Raw genomic sequence first — 16,765 nt, forward strand, 5'->3', positions numbered from 1 at the left:
GGACTTGGGGAACTTCCAGTCATGCCAGATCATTTTCTAAAAGCATTTAGGTCTCCTTTACTTAAATTAAAAGTACTTAGGCTCAGTAATTTACAACAGTTTGATAGACCACACAGTCTCACTGTAATATTAAAATTCAGACCACCCAGGCTGGAAAATTTCTAAGAGGACAAAGAATGATGAATCTAGCTTTGTGTTTCCTTGGTATGAGTCTTGCGTATTGTTTAATTGGTCAAGTCTCTGTTGGATCAGTAGATTTTTAACAAGATAAATAAATGATCACCTCTAACAAAAATACTTGGCATGGAAATATTGGGTTCCAGTATTTTTTTTTTTTAATCTTTTTAAAGCCTATGAAAATATCACATTAATTTAGCTCTGGGTTTGCTCCATCTTGAAGTGAGAGATTTGGCAGTCCTGCTGATCATGTCTCCAATGAGTTCAAACCCGGGAAGCTATTATAAAAACACACTAGTTCTCCTTTCTTTAGGGCTAAGTAGATTTTCAGTTCTGCAATGAGAGAGAAAAAGAGAGAAACACACACATTATCTGTAATACAATCTCCTGACTGGCTCAGTTAGTCCTTCTGAGTGAGGAGGGGTTTTCTCATCTGCCATTTAGCTACAATACAACCAAAGGTTTTCTCACCAGTGTCCAGCACCCTGCCTAGAGGGGATGCCAGTTCTACCTTCTAGGCTCAAAGACATCACAATGTCCATTGCCCTCTTCTTGTCGTGTAGTTCTCGTCTTCAGTCTTTCTTTAAACCCTATTAATCACCACCTCTGAAAGGCCCCATTACCAAGAATATTTAATGTATGACAGGATAATACACTAGGAGATATACTGTGGGGAATATTATAGTCTTGGCAGGACTAAATGACTTAAAGTCACCTCACTCTCTAGTGCTGCTTTGATTAATTAGCCCCATTTCTCAGAATCCTTAAGAATCCAAGCTTCTCTATACTGTGAGGAGCCAGCTCAGAGAAGGTTTCTTTTATTCCCCCCTCTCACTGGGTTTCTTTCTTTGTGGAGAAATGTCTTTACTCTTAAATTCCAGCTTGTCTCTAAAGTGTTCATTTGATCAGCAGATGTGATTATACTTCTGATGTGTGCTAAACATTGCATGTAGGGATGGTAGTGACCAAGTTGAGTGATACCTGAATCTCACTGCAAGAGGCTGTCAGTTTCAAAGGGGAAATTGATGGAAATGGGGCTTCTAGGACATTCGGAGGAGAAAGTGCTTAACTTCGTCTACAGTACCAGAGAAGGCAACATATGCACCAAGTCCTAAGGGGCTGGCTGTTGTCTGCCAAGCAGATGGACCAAGGAGGGTTATTACAAGCAAAACGGGAAGATAATGTACAAATATATGGATAACTCTTGAAGTATTAACCAAAGCTGAGGTTATCCAATCTGTCTAGAGGAGAAGGGTCAGGTGGAGTGATAGAGAAGGGTCAGGTGGAGTGATAGAAAAGGGTGAGCATCAAAGGTAGCCAGGAAGGGGCTTCCTTGGTGGTCCAGTGGCTAAGACTCTGCACTCCCAATTCAGGGGGCCTGGGTCCAACCCCTGGTCTTGGATTTAGTGCCCACATGCCGCACTTAATTATTTGCAAGCTGCAACTTAGACCTGGCAGAGCCAAATGAATGAATGCATAAACATTTTTTTCAAAAAGTAGCTAGGAAAAGAAATGTCATATGAATTCTGCCCAGGAACATGGTCCTTGTCCTACAGATAATGAGGGACAATTGAAGATGTTTTAGCAGATGTGAGCTTTTAAGTTACCCAGTAGAATAAAAGTATGGACCCAGAGGAGGCTCTCCCCATCTTTTATGGGGAGAACAGTCAGGAGGCTATTGGAAAGTTTAGATATGTAACAACTGGAGGAACAGGATTTGGGGCTCTAAATGTGAGTGTGAGTCCTTCTCCAGACTTCTCTTTCATGGCCCTGTAACATTTTCTTTGTTTCTTTGTTATTTCTCTGCATAAAAATCTCTCCAGATTTGTTTCTTGTTGTATTTAAATATAGTTGAATATTTATATGCATGGCCCTTCTGTCAGCCAGCGATCATGGAATAATCTTAGACTCCAATAATTTTAATGGAGTGAGTTCCAAATTACATGATGTTGGAAATACCTATTGGGAACACAATAGCAAAAAGAAAGTTAGAGGCAAGTGTAACATGTGACAACAATTTTAAGTGAGTCTTTTAAAACTAACGCTGTAATACCTATCACTGGGTTTGGAAAGAGTTACAGAAAACATATAGTTTAAATTTCTGACTTGGAATCAATTCCATCTCTGGCATGTGTACTAATTCATATTAATTGGCTATACCCATTTTCAAGATACTTATCTACTCCAAAGCTTATTATTTTTCAGCTCTGAAAGCATGGGAAAATAGCTCTCTTGCTTGCTTCTCAGATCAATCAACATATGGAAAAACACTTTGTAAACTTTAATGTACTTTCAGAATAAATGGCTTTTGATTATAATGTCTAAGGGCAAATAGCTAATTAGTGACAGAGCCAAGATGAATACTTGGGTCTCTTGATTTCTAGCCTAACCATATGACAATTTGTTTACTTTCATATTGAATTATTTTTCTCTGCACACCTCACTCAGTTTCACAAAGAATGTAGTCCAGATGCTTTCTTTTCCCATAGCAGACTAAGTTTGCCATAAATAAAACACTCACTCATGTACCCCCCCACACACACACCCACACACACACGCATGTACACACACAGCAGCCATTGCCGTCTCTTCCTAACTCTAACCACTCTCTTTAGTGCTTAGAACAATCCACTCCATCAGTGCACTGAAACTTACGGTAGAAGAAGCCACAAAGAGAAAAGGGGGTTGTTAAGCTGCTTCTTTAAAATGATGAATAGAATCCTCAACTGTGTCTTGGTGTTGGAATCATCCTTGGAATCCTGAAATAATTTGTGGTGTTCAAGCCACTGAGGACCTCTGAAGTCAGGGTGTCCTGAATTTCCCCTGAGTAACTGAACCCAAACCCACAGATCTAGCTAAACAGCCAGAGGTGATTCTCATATGCGCCTCAGTCACTGGGTTCCCACAGACTCAGTGTGTAAGTTTATTCATCATAGCCAACCTTCACAAGTAAATACATGCCCTAACTCGCCTTTGCCTCTCAGCTACTCCTCTCTGTATTGTTGGAAGTACTCACTATGCAAACCAGTTGGGATTCACACGAGTCCAGGCGCTATGCTGGGTACACTAATGAATGAACGTAATAGCTGCCCACGAAGCATTGCAGGTGTATGCATGCCTGGCCCCTAAAGAAGTGAGCCTAATAAGAGCGTGATCTTTACAGTGACATATGTATCTGAAAGCCCAATAGTATATATATATATATATTATATTTTTAATTGGAGGATACTTACTCTACAATATTGTGAAGGTTTTTGCCATACGTCAACATGAATCGGCCATAGGTATACGTATATCCCCTCCCTCTTGAACCCCTCTCCCACCTCTCTCCCCATCCCACCCTCTAGGTTGTCGCAAGGCACTGGCTTTGGGTTCCCTGCATCATACATCAAGCTTCCATTGGCTATCTGTTCTACAGGTGGTAGTGTATAGGTTTCAATGCTGTTCTCTCAAATCATCCCACCCTCTCCTCCCACTGTGTCTAAAGGTCTGCTTTTTATGGTCCTGTCTCCTTTGCTGCCCTGCAGGCAGGATCATCAGTAACCTTTCTAGATTCCATATATATATATGTGTTAATATACGACATTTGTCTTTCTCTTTCTGACTTACTTCACTCTGTATTATAGGCTCTAAGTACATCCACCTCATTAGAACTGAGTCAAGTGGATTCCTTTCATAATTGAGTAATATTCCATCGTGTATATGTACCAAAACTTCCTAATTCATTCATCTGTCAATGGACATCTAGGTTGCAAAAATCCAGAAGTATTAAAAAGCAGGGAGTACTTTACTGGACAGGGAGATCAGAAAGAAACAGCTTCACAGGGGAGGCAAATTTTGGGCAGGGTTTGAAGGCTAAGAGAACTTTCCAATAAATTGAACTAGTGGAAACAAAGAGCAGGGAGCTGGTAGGAGAGTGGAGAAGGAAGGAAGATATTCTTGAAAGAAGGTAGGGGGGCATGTTTGTACAAAGTCCCTTCAGTTTTATCTGACTGTTTGTGACCCTATGGACTGTAGCCCGCCAGACTCCTCTGTCCATGGGATTCTCCAGGCAAGAATACTAGAGTGGACAGCCATTTCCTTCTCCAGGGGATCTTCCTGGCCCAGAGATGGAGCTCGCATCTCTTAAGTTTCCTGCATTGGCAGGCGGATGCTTTACCACTAGTGCCACCTGGGAATCCCTTGTTCAGGGAGTCATAAACCGTCTTGAGGACATGGTGTCTTCAGAAAGACAGGCTTGGTGGTGAGTCAAGTCCAAGGAGGTGGGCAGCCTCAATGGATGAGGCTGGAGAGGTCTTTAGGGAGTCGTCAAAAAGGGCCTTAGAAATAGATTACTAATGAGAACCTATTGTGCAGGGAACTCTACTCAATGCTCTATGGTGGCCTAAATGGGAAGGAAATTCAAAAAAGAGCAACACATAGCTGATTCGTTTTTCTGTAGAGTAGAAATGAACACACTAGTGTAAAGCAACCACACATGAATAAAAATTAAGAAGGAGGGGGGTTTAGATGCTTTGCTATGAAGCTCTATTCTGCTCTTCTCAAAACACAGCATGGCTCTCTATTTTAATTTTTCTAATGATGTAAATTCAGCAACCAAGTTATCCTTAATAATATTTCTGAATCAGAAAATATGTTCTGATGAAATCGGTTCTATCTTTTTATCTCCTTTCAGTAAAGGAATAACACATATTTTTTGGAACCTTTGTCCATTTCTCTGCTGTCTTCCAAGGCATGTCAACACCAAAACACTTTATTCTAATGGCTCCTCTGGCCTCCATCCCTTCCACACCAACACACAAAGCCTCCAGAATCCTCGCCCAGCTCTCATTTCTTGTGGCTGTCAGCCTGTTTGTTTCCAAGGAGATCTGTTGAGATTGAAACAAGCTCTACACCAGTTATTGGACAAGGGGCAACATTGCAGAGAAAGAGAGGGGGCTGGGAATAAATAAAATGAGATTTCAGGGTTAGTCAAACCCCAGAAGACTCAGGCCTGATCTCCAGTTCCAGAGAAAACTAATGGTCTGAGTTGAGATGATCAATCCAGCCTAACCCTCTGAGCCAGGCACCTACTGGAAGAGAAGGGCAGAAACAATCTCCCTTTTTGCCTGTGATTGGCCATGGACCCTGACTGAAAGGGAGTGAATGTAGGATTGTGGAACTGAGTCTAGATCTCTGTCTGACCTACCAATGACTCCAGCCTGCCTTGGCTTAAGGCCTGGGAAGACTCAGGCTGTAGATTTATGGGAAGGGATGGGGTAGATAGACAGGGACTGGACCTGCACAAGAAGATAAAAGTGAACCTGGACAGTTAATATCCTACAGATACACACAAGTCCTCACCCAAGAAGGATCCAAGCCCCAGAACTATGTTCTCTGGAGTTCAGAGGAGACACTTCATATTCCAGGAGGTGAAAGAAAAGTGGAAAAGGAGGAAATATTACTTAGAGTAGGGGTTGGGACTGTGGTGTCTGGATGATCTGATTCAAACCTGATTTTGTTATCACTGTTCATATCTATATCCCTGTTCAGTTCAGTTCAGTTCAGTGGCTCAGTGGTGTCTGACTCTTTGCGACCCCAGGGACTGCGGCACACCAGGCCTCCCTGTCCATCACCAACTCCTGGAGCTTGCTCAAACTCATGTCCATTGAGTCAGTGATGCCATCCAACCATCTCATCTTCTGTCGTCTGCTCCTCCTCCTGCCCTCAATCTTTCCCAGCATCAGGGTCTTTTCCAATGAGTCAGTTCTTAGCATCAGGTGGCCAAAATACTGGAATTTCAACTTCATCATCAGTCCTTCTGATGAATATTCAGGACTGATTTCCTCTAGGAAATTATTCACATATATATATGTATATATATGCCCCCTCAAGGCAAAAGCTCTGTATATCTTAATTATCCTGATATCCCAGCAACAATCACAGACACACTCGATCAAGTTTCATTGACTTACTTTACTTTGATTTATTTTTTATTGAAATATAGTTGATTTGCAATGTTATTTTAGTTTCAGGTGTGCAGCAAAATGATTCAGTTATACATACATATATACCTATTCTGTTTTAGATTCTTTGCCATTATTGGTTATTACAAGATAATGAATATAGTTCCCTGTGCTATATAGTAGGTTCTTAGTAGTAGTAATTTGCAAACAAATGTTGTTTGACTTCTCTCTTTCAGCTTCTTGTGTTCCTACATTAAGTTACATAGACTAATCAGAAAATAAGGTGGCCTGTTATATGTCAGTTGATCATAAGTGTATCCCCTGGGAATGATTTTGTGACAATATAATATAATATATTGTGTACTGGTAGATAACTGACATTTATTTGTGAGGTAGTTGACTGAGAAACTGCCTTATACTTTAATATCTACACAGTAATGATCTAACTAGTTTGCACTTAGCAGAGACTTAAGAAATTTTTATGGATTGAATGGTTTAGGAGATCTTTTAACTTTCTATTTAAATTGGGCATATATGAGTGGATGAGTTTGCAAGTGTTAGGTGAGCTGGGCTAGGTCAGTGGAAGAAATTAATAGGACCCATTCCCAGTTTCTAGTATGGTGTTGATATTCCTTTTTTTTTTTGAAAAACATTGTAAGGTATTATTTCTGACCTGTAAGGACTTGGGGAAAACTTCAATTGTAAGAAAGACTAAACAGACTAATTGTTTCTGGCAAGGTGTGCCTGTTTATATAGTCAAGAAAAAAACTTTAGAAATGAGTCAAGATCACCCATTGATGAAAACTGCGAGTTATCAAGAAGCAGAGAGGTGCTTATTGCACTTTTAGGAAGAATAGTTGCAGCAAAGAGGGAAAACAATCCCCCAGGTGATGTGTTATAAATCAGGCTTTGGTGGGTCCAACTTGTGGACAGAAGAGGGGATAATAAATCTCAAAGGTCTGGGGAGGGTTTGAGAGGGAAGCAAAGAGGATGAATCCAGAGATGAATCCAGAGACATGATGTTAAAAAAACAGCTAAGGAGATCAAACCAGTCAATCGTAAAGGAAATCAGTCATGAATATTCATTGGAAGGACTAACGCTGAAACTCCAATACTTTGGCCACCTGATGCAGAGAACTGACTCATTGCATAACACCCTGATTCTGGGAAAGACTGAAGGCAGGAGGAGAAGGGATGGCAGAGGATGAGATGGTTGGATGGGATCACCAGCTCAACGGACATGAGTTTGAGCAATTTCTGGGAGTTGGTGATAGATAGGGAAGCGTGGCGTGTTGCAGCCCATGGGGCTGCAAAGAGTCAGACGCAACCAAGCAACTGAACTGAGCTAACTCCGATATGTGGAATCTAGCAAAATGGTACATGAACCTATTTGCCAAGCAGAAATAGACACACACGTAGAGAACAAATGTACAGACACCAAGTGGGGTGGAGTGGGATGAACTGGGAGACTGGCATTGACATATCTATATATTATGTGTGTGTGTGCTCACTCAGTCGTCTCACTCTTTGCTACTCCACAGACTGTTGTAACCTACCAGGCTCCTCTGTCCATGTGATTTTTCTGGCAAGAATACTGGAGTGGGTTGCCATTTCCTCCTCCAAGGAATCTTCTCCACTCAAAATTGAACCCATGTCTCCTGCATTGCAGGCAGTTTCTTTACCTGCTGAGCCACCAGGGAAACCCAAAAGAGCTGTGTCCTGCATTGGCCAGTAAAATAGATAACTAATGAGAACCTACTGTATAGCATGGTGGGGGTGGGGAGGAGCAAAAAGACAGAACTGAATTAGGGATTTTTTTCAGCATCTCCCAAAGTGTCAAAATTCTCAGGGCACTCTGTGATGCAGCTTTCAAGACAAGGAACTCCGTAAGGCATAAGCACTGTCATATTTGTATCTGTACTGGCTGCAGAGCCCAGTACAGGGCCTGGCGCACAGTAAGCACTCTGTGATGTTGAGTAAAGAATTAAAGAGACAAAGAAAACAATATCTATAGCATTGAGGAGTTCAGTCAAGGATGCTTTGGTGAAGAGAATGAAGGAGAAGCAAAGAGGAAGCATGCCATTTAGGTTTTATATCCATGGAGTCTGAGATGGCTCCTGGAGCACCATACCAGTATTTCAGATGCTGGAGAGCAGTTTCTGTTTTTAGCCAGAAATATGGGATGGGCACACAAGAAGAAGGAACAGTAGGAAGATGAATAGTAGGTGTTAGTCAAAGCCACAGAAAAATCTTCCAGAGAAATTAAATAAAGGATGCGTTATGAAAGTCTGAGAACTGAGGGACGCCCATCTACAGGGCAGAGAGGAAAAGCTCTCTGTGTAGAAGCAAATAAGATTGAGTGATCTTATTCACAGAGGCAAGAGGACCAAGTCTTCTATCATAACACAGAAGGCAAGATAAAGTCTAGAAGGAGGTGTGGCCAGTTGGGATACACAACGGAACTGTCAAGAGGCTTGGAATCCAACAAGAGATACACTGGCACCCAGCTAGTTGCTTTCAATGCCAACATCGCTTATTGGTGTGTGACTTTCATAAAGGCAGCTCAGTTGACATGTGACAATGGATGCCAAAGAAATATCAGGAGAATCAGTTAAAAGGAAATGGGGACACAGCTAAAAACATTCCTTAAGAAGTTTCACTATGAAGGGAAGGAGAAAAGCAAAAGTAATGACTAGGGCCACTTAAAAATCATTTCAGGATTAGAAAAAGCAGCATATTTGATGCCAATTCAGTTGAGGAGAAAATCTGGAGACACTAAAATGGAAAAGTGTCAAAAAATAAAAAATAAAAACCTGCAAGAGCCAGGCAATTGACTCCAGGAAGAGGAAAACTGGCCCCTTCCTAGAGATCAATGATCAGAAAGGGTAAGTTATATAATTTTAACTTTGAAAATACTGAATATTTTTCCAGGTGTGTATACATCTATATGATGAGAGTTGAAATATTTGACCTAACCCTACATTTTTCCAGGTATACACACACATACAGTTTTTCATTTAAATATTTTTCCTTAGGTTGTTAGACCTTCTTAGGGACTTTGTAAAAAAAAAAAAAAAGAAAGCATTATTTTCATCCTACATTGCAGAAACAAAGTCTTGAATCAGGTACATAAATTAATCAAGATCAGGTACTTGCAAAGTGGCAGGGTAGGTCAAAAATTCCAGATCTCCTCATCTAAGATGGAGGGCAAGAGCCAGGTCATTTCCTTGCTCCTGACACACGTCTGCACTTAGGCTGAAATGTGCATCTAAGATATGAGTGATGCAGTCAGATGAACTTCAACTGTTAAATAAGACGGTGTGTGTGTGAGCGCCTGTGTGTACATGTATGCATGCACTCTAATTGGAAGATTATATAGATTGAAATGGTGTCCCCTCCTCAAAATGACATGCTGAGGCCCTAACTTCTCGCTACCTGGAATGTGATCTTGTTTGGAAATAGATCTTTGCATATATAACAAATATGTAAATTAAATGCATCATCGTGGAATAAAGTGGGCCCCTAATCTGGCCTGAATGGAGTCCTTATGAGAGGAGCAGAGATGCACGCAGGTAGAAGACAGCCACGTGGTGATGGAAGCAGAGGTCAGAATGACGCCATCTCCAGGCCAAAGAATGCCAAGGATTTAGAGCAAACCCTGGAAGCTACAAGAAGCAAGCAGTCATAATTCCCTCGGTTTCTGAGGGACCGTAGCCCTGCTGGCACTTTAATTTCAGACTTCTGGGCTCCAGAAGGGTGAGACCAGACATTTCTGTTGTTTTCAGCCACCTAGTTTATGAGACTTTGTTATCATACCCCTAGGGAGCTATCATGGAGAGATATGACATAGATGGGGGTGGTGAGAACTCGAGCAGAACAGAGACTGTGTGAGTGACTGAATGGAGGTTAAGTGTGGAAGTTTGCAGGGGAGTAAAGACAGTTCTGGTGTGAGTGTTTCCTAGGGGCCAAGCATGGAAGTTTGTGGGCCTCCCTGGAGGCTCAGTGGTGAATCCTCCTGCTACTGCAGGAGACGCAAAAGACCCAGGTTCTATCCCTGGGTCGGGAAGATCCCCTGGAGTAGGAAAATGGCAACTTGCTCCAGTATCCTTGCCTGGAAAATTCAATGGATGGGGGGGATCCTGGAGGCCTGCAGTCTATGGCGTAGCAAAGTCAGACACAACTGAGTGACTGCGCACAGGACTGGCAGGCCGGCCTGTGTCTGAGCACAGTGATTTTATAAATGGACGCAAATGGGTCCTGTCGCTCTCTTTTGCTGTTGTTGTTTGTTATTCTGCCTCTCTTCAGCTGGGAGACATGTTATTTAAGGTTTTTAAGGTTCTGTTCACTTATTTGCAAAATAGATAAAATAATCCCTCCACCATGGGATTGTTATGAAGAATAAAGGGCACGTGACACATAAAGCACTCACCACAGTGCCTTTAGTGCTCAATAAATTTGGAGAATTGGTAGTTTTTGTAATAGAGTTTTTGTTTATGTTGTTACCATTGCATGCCTTTTTCTAGCAGCATTTTTATGTGGAATTACAGAGAGTTGAGGCAGAAAAGGATGAAGACAAAAATACAGCTTTGAAGTATATTTGTTTGTCCATTTAAGGCACCATGATGCTAAGGATAGTGGGTGATGTTGGCAGTAGTAAGAGTAACAACAGTAGCAATAGTAATATAAAGAAGAAGAGGAAGTAGAATAGGGGTTTTAGATTAATAGGTTCTAAACATTTACTGTGTGCTTTGCATATTTTAGCAAGAATGTGAGATGTAGGAGAGAGGGTAATGTTGACATCTGGAATCCCAAGATTGAGAATAAATTCGATTGAAACAAAGGACAACGTTTTAGTAGAAAAACCGAAAGTAATTCCAGGTAATGGAGATGGGAAGAGAAAGCAAGATCAAATGTTAAAAAAAGAGAAAAAAAAAAGGTAAGGGATTTAAAAGGTAATTGTTGAAGATAAGACACACAAAGTGAATCATTTGTGTTACATAGTAGTATATTATGCTGATGGTTATTTTTCCTCTTATGAGATGGCTATGCATGCCTGTAGATGGTGTAAAAATCATTATTACTACTGATAATAGTAGTAGGTGCTGCTTACTGAGCATTGACTATTTTCTTCTTGTAGTAATAAGAATATTATGAGTATTATTTCATGCAGTTCTTAAATCAGTCCTGTGAACTATTGCTTTGTGCGTCTAAGCTCCTGCCTCAGATCTTCTCAGTGTCACTAAGCTCCAGAGCCCTTGGGGTTACTGATTATTCCCTGATTGCCTCTGCAGTAATTATCCATGGACTCCAGCCAGTATCACAATGGCACAGGCCAAAAGCACCTGACCTCCTACCTGTGCTGCTCACTTTCACCTTCTATGCTACACCTTGCTAATCATCTCTGAGATATGTAGGATCATAGGACCTGATTGATGTCCATGTGTGACAGTCCTGAAGTCTAGAGGATTTAATACAATCATTATAGGGGACAGGAATGCAAAAGTTGAAAGTCAAAGAAATACCTTGAGTAATGGGAAAATGTGGCCTTGGAGTACAGAATGAAGCAGGGCAAAGGTTAACAGAGTTTTGCCAAGAGAACCCACTGGTCATAGCAAACACCCTCTTCCAACAACACAAGAGAAGATTCTACCCATGGACACCACCAGATGGTCAACACCGAAATCAGACTGATGACATTCTTTGCAGCTAAAGATGGAGAAGCTCTATACAGTCAGCAAAGACAAGACCAGAAGCTGACTGTGGCTCAGATCATGAACTCCTTATTGCCAAATTCAGACTTAGATTGAAAAAAGTAGGGAATCCCACTAGAGCATTTAGGTATGACCTAAATCAAATCCCATATGATTATACAGTGGAAGTGACAAATACATTCAAGGGATTAGATCTGCTCTGAAGAACTTTGAATGAAGGTTCATGACATTGTACAGTAGGCAGTGATCAAGACCATCCACACAAAAAAAGAAATGCAAAAAGGCAAAATGGTTGTCTGAGGAGGCCTTAAAAATAGCTGAGAAAAGAAGAGAAGCTAAAGGCAAAGGAGAAAAGGAAAGATATACACATTTGAATGCAGAGTTCCGAAGAATAGAAAGGAGAGATAGAAAGCCTTCCTCGGTGATCAGTGCAAAGAAATAGAAGGAAACAATAGAATGGGAAAGACTAGAGATCTTTTCAAAAAATTAGAGATACCAAGGGAAATTTTCATGCAAAGATGGGCACAATAAAGGATAGAAACTGTATGGACCTAACCGAAGCAGAAGATATTAAAAAAAGGTATCAAAAATACACAGAAGAACTGTACAAAAAAGATCTTCACAACCCAGATAATCATGATGGTGTAATCACTCATCTAAAGCCAGACATCCTGGAGTGTGAAGTCAAATGGGCCTTAGGAAGCATTACTATGAACAAAGCTAGTGGAAGTAATGGAATTCCAGTTGAGCTATTTCAAATCCTAAAAGATGGTGCTGTGAAAGTGCTGCACTCAATACGTCAGCAAATTTGGAAAACTCAGCAGTGGGCACAGGACTGGGAAAGGTCCATTTTCATTTCAATCCTAAAGAAAGGCAAGGCCCCAAAATGCTCAAACTACCACACAATTGCACTCATTTCACATGCTAGTAAAGTAATGCTCAAAATTCTCCAAGTCAGGCTTCAACGATATGTGAACCATGAACATCCAGATGTTCAAGCTGGATTTAGAAAAGGCAGAGGAACCAGAGATCAAATTGCCAACATCTGTTGTATCATCGAAAAAGCAAAAGAATTCCAGAAAAGCGACTACTTCTGCTTTATTGACTATGCCAAAGCCTTTGTCTGTGTGGATCACCACAAAGTGGAAAATTCTTCAAGAAATGAGAATACCAGACCACCTGACCTGCCTCCTGAGAAATCTATATGAAGGTCAAAAAGCAACAGTTAGAACTGGACATGGAACAAAAGACTAGTTCCAAATCGGTAAAGGAGTATGTCAAGGTTGTATATTTTCACCCTGCTTATTTAACTTATATGCAGAGTGCATCATGAGAAACGCTGGGCTGGAGGAAGCACAAGCTGGAATCAAGATTGCCGGGAGAAATATCAATAACCTCAGATATGCAGATGACACCATCCTTATGGCAGAAAGTGAAGAAGAACTAAAGAGACTATTGATGAAAGTGAAAGAGGAGAGTGAAAAAGTTGGCTTAAAGCTCAACATTCAGAAAACAAAGATCATGGCATCTGGTCCCGTCATTTCATGGCAAACTGGTGGGGAAACAATGAAAACAGTGGCAGACTTTTTATTTTCGAGGGGCTCCAAAATCACTGCAGATGGTGACTGCAGCTGTGAAACTAAAAGACACTTGCTCTTTGGAAGAAAAATTATGAGCAACCTAGAAATCCTATCAAAAAGCAAAGACATTACTTTGCCAACAAAAGTCCATCTAGTCAAAGCTATGGTTTTTCCAGTACTCATGTATAGATGTGAGAGTTGGACTATAAAGAAAGCTGAGCATCGAAGAACTGATGCTTTTGAACTGTGGTGTTGGAGAAGACTCCTGAGAGTCCCTTGGACTGCAAGGAGATCCAACCAGTCCATCCTAAAGGAAATCAGTCCTGAATATTTATTTATTGGAAGGACTGATGCTGAAGCTGAAAATCCAATACTTAGGCCACCTGATGTGAAGAACTGACTCATTGGAAAAGACCCTGATGCTGGGAAAGATTGAAGGCAGGGGGAGAAGGGGACGACAGAGTTTGAGATGGCCTCACTGACTCAATGGACACGAGTTTGAGTAAACTCCAGGACTTGGTGATTGACAGGGAGGCCTGGTGTGCTGCAGTCCATGATGTTGCAAAGAGTTGGACACGACTGAGGGACTGAAATGAACTGAACTGAACTGAACTGATCTGAAGAGTGAACTGATTACCATTCAGGAATGGGAGTCAGTGAATGTATTTGCCTCCCTTTCTATCTCTTATTGATTTTCCTGTGAACCAATTACTTCATAAAGACTTCCCAGTCATCTTTTTGGGAAATAACAATCTGCCAGCTTAGAGAAATTGTTTGCTCTTGATCACAAGTAGTGGCCAGTGACACACCATCATAGTGCTTCCCTATCCTTTTCTATCCCACACCCTTTTCCTTCACTTTCCTCACGCTCCCCTGATATTTATATTCCCAATGAATAGCAGTGCATAAGTATTAACCTTTGTAGAACCCAGGCTAAGATAATGGTACCAGAATGGGATGATGATAATGTCTTGTTTAGGGGCATCCCTTCGTATGGCCTTTACGTGTGTATGATTAGGACGAGCTGTAGGTGGAAGGTGACACATGGATTATGCAGTGGCTGTGTGATGGAACAGAATGGACACAATGCCAATTATAAGGATTGTGGAGTAGTATGACTTCTGTTAACAATGCTGGTAGCCTTGACAACAGAAAATGATAGGTTAAGGGCACTCTACTGCTTGCTTAAGTCATGCTATGAACCCTGGGATGCCTTTATAACAGATTTTAAGGAGACTCTCACCTTCTGTAATTATGCCACTGAAAATCGCAGAGGTTACTAAAAGGATAGCAGAGCTGTAAATGAACCTGAATGTTCCCTTTCAATGAATCACCTTTGAGAATTAGGGTCTTGACACAGGAAGGGTCAACCATGAAACCTAGGATATGGGCATTTGGATGGACATGCCTGAAAGTCTTTTTTTTTTTTTTTTTAATTTTAAAATCTTTAATTCTTACAAGCGTTCCCAAACATGAACCCCCCTCCCACCTCCCTCCCCATAACATCTCTGTGGGTCATCCCCATGCACCAGCCCCAAGCATGCTGTATCCTGCATCAGACATAGACTGGCGATTCAATTCTTACATGATAGTATACATGTTAGAATGCCATTCTCCCAAATCATCCCACCCTCTCCCTCTCCCTCTGAGTCCAAAAGTCTGTTATACACATCTGTGTCTTTTTTCCTGTCTTACATACAGGGTCGTCACTGCCATCTTTCTAAATTCCGTATATATGTGTTAGTATACTGTATTGGTGTTTTTCTTTCTGGCTTACTTCTCTCTGTATAATCGGCTCCAGTTTCATCCATCTCATCAGAACTGATTCAAATGAATTCTTTTTAACAGCTGAGTAATACTCCATTGTGTATATGTACCACAGCTTTCTTATCCATTCATCTGCTAATGGACATCTAGGTTGTTTCCATGTCCTGGCTATTATAAACAGTGCTGCGATGAACATTGGGGTACATGTGTCTCTTTCAATTCTGGTTTCCTTGGTGTGTATGCCCAGCAGTGGGATTGCTGGGTCATAAGGTAGTTCTATTTGCAATTTTTTAAGGAATCTCCACACTGTTCTCCATAGTGGCTGTACTAGTTTGCATTCCCACCAACAGTGTAGGAGGGTTCCCTTTTCTCCACACCCTCTCCAGCATTTATTGCTTGCAGATTTTTGGATCGCAGCCATTCTGACTGGTGTGAAGTGGTACCTCATTGTGGTTTTGATTTGCATTTCTCTAATAATGAGTGATGTTGAGCATCTTTTCATGTGTTTGTTAGCCATCCGTATGTCTTCTTTGGAGAAATGTCTATTTAGTTCTTTAGCCCATTTTTTGATTGGGTCGTTTACTTTTCTGGAATTGAGCTCCATAAGTTGCTTGTATATTTTTGAGATTAGTTGTTTGTCAGTTGCTTCATTTGCTATTATTTTCTCCCATTCAGAAGGCTGCCTTTTCACCTTGCTTATATTTTCCTTTGTTGTCCAGAAGCTTTTAATTTTAATTAGATCCCATTTGTTTATTTTTGCTTTTATTTCCAGAATTCTGGGAGGTGGGTCATAGAGGATCCTGCTGTGATTTATGTCTGAGAGTGTTTTGCCTATGTTCTCCTCTAGGAGTTTTATAGTTTCTGGTCTTACATTTAGATCTTTAATCCATTTTGAGTTTATTTTTGTGTGCGGTGTTAGAAAGTGATCTAGTTTCATTCTTTTACAAGTGGTTGACCAGTTTTCCCAGCACCACTTGTTAAAGAGATTGTCTTTACTCCATTGTATATTCTTGCCTCCTTTGTCGAAGATAAGGTGTCCATAGGTGTGTGGATTTATCTCTGGGCTTTCTATTTTGTTCCATTGATCTATATGTCTGTCTTTGTGCCAGTACCATACTGTCTTGATGACTGTGGCTTTGTAGTAGAGCCTGAAGTCAGGCAAGTTGATTCCTCCAGTTACATTCTTCTTTCTCAGGATTGCTTTGGCAATTCGAGGTTTTTTGTATTTCCATACAAATCTTGAAATTATTTGTTCTAGTTCTGTGAAAAATATGGCTGGTAGCTTGATAGGGATTGCATTGAATTTGTAAATTGCTTTGGGTAGTATAGTCATTTTCACTATACCTCAACATAATAAAAGCTATATATGACAAACCCACAGCAAACATTATCCTCAATGGTGAAAAATTGAAAGCATTTCCTCTAAAGTCAGGAACAAGACAAGGGTGTCCACTTTCACTGCTACTATTCAACATAGTTCTGGAAGTTTTGGCCACAGCAATCAGAGCAGAAAAAGAAATAAAAGGAATCCAAATTGGAAAAGAAGAAGTAAAACTCTCACTGTTTGCAGATGACATGATCCTCT

At 40.9% G+C, this 16,765-nt stretch overlaps 1 protein-coding gene across 1 annotated transcript in view; it reads left to right on the top strand.

Annotated features, from left to right (window-relative positions):
• The window catches only part of AGBL1 (ATP/GTP binding protein like 1), an 843,984-nt gene that overhangs the window by 736,131 nt on the left and 91,088 nt on the right, over positions 1-16,765 (top strand). The window lies entirely within an intron of this gene.

Source organism: Capra hircus, chromosome 21 (genome assembly GCF_001704415.2).
Source record: "Capra hircus breed San Clemente chromosome 21, ASM170441v1, whole genome shotgun sequence".
NCBI classification, from domain to species: Eukaryota; Metazoa; Chordata; class Mammalia; order Artiodactyla; family Bovidae; genus Capra; species Capra hircus.